Source organism: Misgurnus anguillicaudatus, chromosome 20, assembly GCF_027580225.2.
Source record: "Misgurnus anguillicaudatus chromosome 20, ASM2758022v2, whole genome shotgun sequence".
NCBI lineage: Eukaryota > Metazoa > Chordata > Actinopteri > Cypriniformes > Cobitidae > Misgurnus > Misgurnus anguillicaudatus.
The window spans coordinates 4,821,287-4,829,137 of record NC_073356.2 but is presented as its reverse complement, the minus strand read 5'-3'; the positions used below and the strand labels follow the sequence as shown (position 1 = coordinate 4,829,137).

The following is a 7,851-nucleotide window of genomic DNA, read 5'->3' as shown; positions in this document are numbered from 1 at the left end:
GAGGTAATCTTCGTAATACCAAATAAAACATTCATAGAGTATAAAACAAGTATAGAGAAAAGGTGGGGTCGATATGTTCAATTATAAATCTAGATACATCTTTCCACAAGTTTCTTACATGAGAGCAGTGCCAAAAGAAATGAAATAAAGTTTCTTCTACTGTATTACAAAAAGAACAGTTTAGATCAATATCCTTTTTGAATTTAACAAGAAATTTATTCATCGGATAGTATCTGTGTAATTTCCTTTACTTTATTCACTAATAGAAATTTGTTTGGTAAATTCCAAATGGCCTTCCATTCTGGACCTTCCACCAATCTATTCCAGTAGAATACACAACTTGGAGTGGTGACAATGTCTTGCTGCAGCAAAGAACGAGTAATTCTATTGACATTAACAATATCAGGTTTAAAGAGAAGTTGTCATATTGAAGTGTCAAAAACATCAAAAAAGGCAGAGGGCACATTGCTGTTTTGACTAGGGGTGTCCATGGTTAACCGATTAACCGTTAAAAATTGTTTAACCGAGTGAAACATTTTGCTCGGTTAAGTGGCATCAATGGCGTGCATTGAATTTAGTTGTAATACATTTTTGCACCACCAGAGACCGCCAAAGCGCTCCCAGACATTTGTAATGTCCACAAGATGTAGTCATGACCAGTTTTCTAATATGAAGCAGGCAAAGAAAAGCACAGTGTGGGAGCACTTTAAAATCGAGAATGACAGGGCAAAATGCAAGTATTGCAATCCAGTGCTTATATACTTCATGTACAACCTAGGGTTGCTGTGGTGACAGAATTTTCCCACTGGTTAATGCATGCAGACGTGCGCATTTTACTTTCACTTTTGAATTACGCAATTGTTTAAATGCAGCGCTTGCGTAAGCTGCATTAAATCGCGTATGAATTTGCGTGCAATGCGAGTGCAACAGCTGGTTTAATTAAGTGCTTGAGTCAATGTGCGCAGGTAATTCTCGCAGAACTCGTCAAAGCAGTGCAACCGGCTACTCCTCCATAAAGCGCTGCTTGAATGTTGGGTTTATTATTTTTCTTGATAAAAAATACAACAAAACTATCTCGCTTATATTAAACATCATATATGTGCATTATAACAAAAAGAGTAAGCACGCGGCTTCTGTCATCATCTGGTCAGTCAGCTCGCCTCGCAAACTCTGACAGAAATAAATGAAATCTGACACCTGCTGCTATGTGACGTGACTCGCGTTCAGCTCCGCTGTGAATTCAGGCAGCAGACACATTCAGTTGTAAGTGTTTTCTCTCTCTAACGAAGCTAAATGATTTAATTACAAGAAAATAATAAAACAACGGTGAAAGACGGTGTCGGGGTGGGCAAGTGATCTAACCGGTGAAAGGCTGAAGCACCGGTAATCCCAGTTTCACCGACTATCGCGACAAACCCAGCCAACACCCGGGCATCATAGAGAGGCGGCCGCGGAGCCTGCGAGTACCTTCGCCCAGCCTATCATCCCCGCGAACGCAAAGTCAGTGACATACTTAAGCTGCTCTGTCCTTATCACTGCGTTTTATTTCTATAAATTAATTTCGTTTTAAATGTGGTCCAACCAGTTATTAAAGGTGTTAAAAAATTAACTACCCCTTTCTCGTGTGTCTGTATCTCTGGGTTGCCTTGCGCATAATGGTTAACCAAGTATTAATCGCTAAGGGTGTCGGCAGTGGCGGTTCTAGACAAATTTCACTACACTCTAAAAAACAATGGGTTAAAAACAACCCAAATTGGGTTGTTTTTAACCTAACTGCTGGGTAAATATAGGACAGAACCCATATGGGGTTAAATTAACCCAAGAAGTTGGGTTAATAATTTTAACCCAGCCAATGGGTTGTTTTTTCTACCCAAAACTTGGGTTATTTTTTACTAAAATGATGGGTTAATTTGACTTCATAAATGGGTTAAAATGTATATAGGGTAATTTTTATTCCTTTTAAAATTATCATTTAAAATTAAAAACCACAAGATAAACAAACATGTCAACATTGTATTAACTTTATTTTTCATTAATATTTTTTAGCATATTACACTTTGTGTAATGTAACAAATACAATGTGTGTAACGTACACTTTGTACAAAATAGCTCAATCAAAAATTCAGGAGATCATACAAAACTATAAATACAATAAATAAAATTCAATTTTTAAACAATTTAAACTATTTTAAACAATTTCTTCACTTGCCTCTAATTGCAAAAGTGTAAGGGGTGGTTTTACGGACAGGGATTGGCTTAAGTCAGGACTAGTCCTTAGTTATTAATTAGGAAATATAACAAGTTTTAACAAACATATCTTAATAAAAACATTACTTGTGGCATTTTGAGGGAAAATATAAAGGGCACTGGTGTATTTTAAGATATGTCAGTGCAAGTAGTTTTCAGTTTGGACAGCTCTTACATTTACTTTAGTCTAGGACTAGTCTTATCCTTGTCTGTGAAACCGCCCCAATATGTTTTAACATTTTTAAAAAAAATCATGAAATTCATTAAATACCTTTAAGAACAACTGTTTGTTACAAAGCAGTATTGTTTTAGTCTACATTATGAACACACACAAAAAAACTATGAAATACAGCATTTTGCCAGTGTAACATTTCATAAACATGTCATTAATATTCATCAAGTAATACTCTTCCTTAAAGGTGCTCTAAGCGAATTCACGCGTTTTAGACCATAAAACATTTTTTGTTACATACAGCAAACATCTCCTCACTATCTGCTTGCTGCCTGTCCGCTGATCAAACTGTAAAAAACGTGATCTCTGTAGACAGCCTAAGCTCCACAAACTGCAATAAAAACAAAGTGGTCAAACCTACTACCAGAAAGGATAACAAAGTGTTCCAGCCAATTAAAGACAAGAAGCATTTGGGGGTGAGGGTTGGGCGCGTTCATGATAGCACGGAAGGGGGGGAAGGAGTTAGCTACGCTCCGTTTGTTTGAAAACAGTTCAAACATCAACAAAAAGTAACGTCACACAGATTCGCTTAGAGTACCTTTAAGTCTGTAAAAAAAACTAAAATGATAAATCTTGTACCTGAAACCCAGTCTATTCAAAAAACCTCTTGTCATTTATTTGCAAGAATGTAGTGCTTCTACTACCCCAATCAAAGTGCCTTGTCCAAAGTTTCTCCTCCAAGGATGACGAATGCCTGGGACTCATGTGTCCATTTTTAAGTGACAGGAAATAAGGGTAAAGTCCTGATGCTTCAGCCTGCTGGAGGTACTCCATCATATTTGTTCCAACCTAAAGGACACACAATGCAAATGAGTTAAGGTGAAACTTGGGGGGTGTCAGGGTGTGGGTATGGGTGATGGGTTTGGGAGTTATTACACCTTGATCTTGCCCACTTTAAGACAGCCACTAACATAATGTCCCAAACTTTTGAATGGTAGTTTATTTAAATACCTGTGCCCGGTTGCATGAAACTCCTTAAGTGAGGGTTTCCCTGAGGGAGAAAAAATCCCTGAGGTAAGGGATTTATTTAAGAGCGTTGCAACAAAGGTCTTAACTGTCACCCTTACCTAAGTGTTTATACTAAGTATTTTACGGTAGTCTCTGCCAAAACACGGCAGCGGAGACGCGGTTGCTATGGTTACAAAATCTCACAGCGGTAACAAATCAACGCACGCAGCTCAACAGACGGCGGATTTGTGTACAATGAAACATCGCAAATAACAGACTGTAAAGTGCTACGTGTATAAAACCTCAAAGTAATTCAAACTGGAAACACTTTAGATTGACGGACGATCAAACCGCTATTCTCCTAATAAATGCGCATCTTTTTCTCTAGGGATTATTTTGATGGTTAGAAATGTGCGTTGGTACTTCATTTTCTTAAATAACCATAAAATCAGCCATCGCGTGTGACTTTAAGGGACCTGTTATAGTCCCTTAAGGTTTTAAGGGAAAATGTGACTTAAGGACTTTGTTGCAACGCATAGCAGAACTTAAGGTAATACTTTAGCATTTAAGGGTAAATACTTATTGACAGCCTTAAGGTTCACTTAAGGGTTTTTCTTGCAACCCATTTTTTATTAAGGACACCCTTAACCTTATATTTAAGGGATTTCTTAGCTTAAGGACTTTCATGCAACCGGGCACTGGTAAATAAAGTATTAAAGTAAATTTCTTGATTTGTACTTACAGGCTGAATGTCGATGAAAGCTTTTTTGCCATCATCAATGCTGGGCCGGACTTTTTCTGGCAGTTTTGAAGGGTGGAGGTGGAAGCAAAACAGGGAGCAGCTTTAATGCAAGATATCCCTTTGCATCTGTAGCAGCAGAAATTGAAAAGCAATATGTTCAGATAATGTTGGTTAACTGTCTGGCATTTCAAATAAATGAAGATGAGTGGAGAAAGTGCCAAATCTCCCAACAGCAATTATTGTCAAAAATTTTCTTCATTAATTTATCAGTGGGTGTCTTTATTAAATTGCTATTAGTAAATCTGGCCCATAATATCAAAATAGTTGAGGAACTTTACCTTGTGTCATCTCCTCAACTGAACATGGAAGCTTTGCTTCTGGTTTAGAAAAATGCAAGATCCTATCGGTATATCAAGGGAGCCATTTCTCGAAGAGTTTTGGAGCTGCATCCTGGTGTAATGTGTAAAAGTCTTGTGCAATCTAAATGCAAAAATAACAAAAAAACAACTTCTAAAAAAAGACTAAATAAAACTCTTGTTATACATATGATAAGGACAGTATATTAACATACCATGCCTGGGGTAGTTAGCCTAGGAAACTCACGGAAACTCAGACCACCTAAAACAGAAAAACACAAACTTTTAGCTGTAAGTGATGCATTTTTTTCTATCAATATAGATAATAGACCAGGGGTGGCGAACATCGGTCCTGGAGAGCCACAGCCCTGCAGTTTTTAGCGCCAACCCTGATTAAGGCTATGTTTACACGTGGGCGGCTATTTTCAAACGGACATTTCAACCTCTCCGGTTTAAAAAATAATATCGTGCACACATGTCAGTTTTCAGAAAAGTGTTTATTTACACGTACGCGTGCATATATGCCGTCAAGAGAAGCTCAAGCCCACATAAGCCAATCACCGGCAGCGCTGGTGGTGACGCAAACTGGTTCTTCATGTTGGAGCAAGGAGTTGTTGCAGTAGGTGATCGATGACGTCAAAGTACCGCGAGAGCGAGTTGAGGAATCACACGTAGAGGTCTAATTTCAAATCGCTCTGGCGGTACTTTGACATCATTCGTCTGTTGGTTCTTGCAACGCCGCATGAAGTCAAACACACGTAAAATTTCTGACCTCCGAGCACTCGTCTCTGCTCCTCGACATAATGGAGCAGCTGTATTTGCAAATACAAACACACAAAACGAGTTTGCACGAACATAAATGTGATCTTGGAAGCGTTCAGAGTAGCAGTCACATGTAAACATAGGTCGCACTTTTGACGTAGATGCAAGCTCTGGCGCATACTCTGTGACGTTGCCTGCTTAAACATCCGTTTGTCTCACTTTACATGCAACCGAAGATTTTCAAGATCTCCACTCTGGCCGTAGTTTTTAGAAACAATTGGTTTCAGAGGCGAGTTCTCCGTTTGCGTGTAAACGAGGGGCACAAACGAAGGTTAATCTCTCAGTTTTTAAAAATAACCATGTACGTGTAAACAGAGCTTAAACCTCACCCGTCTGAAGGTTTCTAGTAACTCTTTAGACCTTGATTACCTGTTCAGGTGTGTTTGATTAGAGCTGGAGCTAAACTCTGCAGGACTGCGGCTCTCCAGGACCGACATTCGCCACCCCTGTAATAGACCATTCATACTTATTCATTTGTTTAGGTGATTTCAAATGTCAACATTGGCTTTCAGAGATCATGCACCCCACCTTTAATTTACTTGTTCACCACCTGCTGGCATTAATGTTGCACTTAAGAGAAACTTTATTTGAAGCATTGTCACTGTCGAAAAGACGATTTAATCTCCTTTGATCGTTTTCGTAGACAGCAGTGTTTATATCTGAACTATAAAGATTTATTCCAGTACTTCCGGAATAACATATATCTGAATGTTTGTTTCATATGTTACACGTAAACTGCTTTCGCTGGATAAGCACGGACGCAGATTTGAATGTCACAGAGTGTGATTAACTTAGTTAATCACAGCTTTAACGGACATTTTAAAGTTAGTTGAATCCTGTCATTTATAAACAACTTCCGGTAAACTCTGCTAAGAATAAATAACAACAACGTCTTTTTAGAGTAGTTAATTTCTGACACCAAGCAAAATAAACAACAAGTAAATTACCTCAGTTCTTATTTTATAGCTAAAGCGTATAAAAAACTACACAGAGCTAACGTTGCTAAGTAACATGTGTACTATAATGTATACATTGTTAACTACAAATCGGCTATCAAACCTCCCTTCACATGGTCATGATCGCTGTCTCCCCCTGCCTTTAGGAAACCAAAACATTAGTTATTTTTGACGAGGTAATTTGTTCCAGAATTCATCTGAGGCACTAGTCAGATCATTAAACCGGAAGTAATGACCAGACGCGTACCCGCGACACGCATACGTCCGATGAAACGGTCTATACTCAAAATAATAAAGTATAATTATAGTCCAATGTTAATTGCCATTATTACCATATTAAATATATTGTCCAACGTTACCCCGTTCTGTGGTAAAAACGCGCATCTGCTCACAAAAAGTTATTTCAAGCACTCGACTGATGTTGTTGACTAAACGTAATGAAATGCCCTCGTTTGGACAACACTTTTGCCAATAGGTATCGATTAAATGATACAAAGACACATACAGACCTTTATTTCACCAGAAAAGAACCGCTGAAGAATGTCTGCTTGTAAAGTCCTGCTGTATTTCTCCTTCTGACGATCCAAAATCCCCGCGACGGATGATCCATGAATGGGGTTATTTTGACCCAGCAGCACTGCTGTACAGCGGGGGATGGGCTGCTTTAACTGTTCGTGTACAAAAAATGGTTTTCAGAAATTAATTACCAGAGATTTGTTACGGGCTGTAATTGTCAAAAATCTCATTTTAATAATCTGAAAATGCAAAGAATGCATTTACTTTAACATACATTAATCTCGTTTTAAATTAACAGTTAACTGGGCTTTGAAGTAATGTAAATGTCGTCATATAACGTTAGTTAAGAAGAAACTTAAGGCTTTCTCCAAAGGGGACGTTTAAAACATTAAACAAAAACAGTAGAAAACGTATTTACTATCCAACGGGCATATCAAACAAGCCAACCTAAACGAACGAAGCTGGCGGCGTATTTAATGCCATGTAAAACTGAATGTAATGGCACTTACGTCTTTATATAGCCCTCGGTATTATGATACGTCTATAAATAGGTTTAAAAATATATGTTATATGAATAAATATGTTGATACGAACCTTATTTCTCCAAATATTAGTGTGTGTTGCATCCACCTCAAATTCAGTCAGCCGGTGCTGCACCTGAATCTGCGCCGAGTTGATTTGACCCAATGAGCTGGGTTGTTGAGTTCGGGAGGGGGAGGGGGTGTATTGATTCCACTCTCAGTGAAAATTACCCAGAAAATAACCCAGTGGTGGGCTTACATAAAACTACCCAAAAAACTACCCAAGACTGCGAAAATAACCCAAAAAAATTACCTAAATGGCTTAACCCCACATTTGGGTAGAAAAAATAACCCAGGATTTTTTAGAGTGTAGGGGGGCCAAGGAGGGGCCAGTGTTTTACCAGAGGGGCACATAAAAAAAATGGCAAGAAATTATATTTAAAAATTATAGGGGTGGTTACAGGAATTAATTTAAGACAGAACTAGGCCTTAGTTTAATTAGGAAATATAA

At 38.2% G+C, this 7,851-nt stretch overlaps 1 long non-coding RNA gene across 2 annotated transcripts; it reads right to left on the bottom strand.

Annotated features, from left to right (window-relative positions):
• Positions 1–2,005: 2,005 nt before the first annotated feature.
• LOC141351371 (uncharacterized) lies at positions 2,006–7,540 on the bottom strand. Of its 2 annotated transcripts, XR_012359613.1 has the most exons (7): positions 7,414–7,540; positions 6,813–6,971; positions 5,717–5,793; positions 4,741–4,787; positions 4,508–4,649; positions 4,170–4,295; positions 2,006–3,268 (listed from the first exon to the last, which is right to left on the bottom strand). It is a non-coding gene; the product is annotated as an uncharacterized lncRNA (long non-coding RNA). The 2 variants fall into 2 exon arrangements; XR_012359614.1 differs by lacking the exon at positions 5,717–5,793 and having other exon boundaries at positions 7,414–7,539.
• Positions 7,541–7,851: the final 311 nt, after the last annotated feature.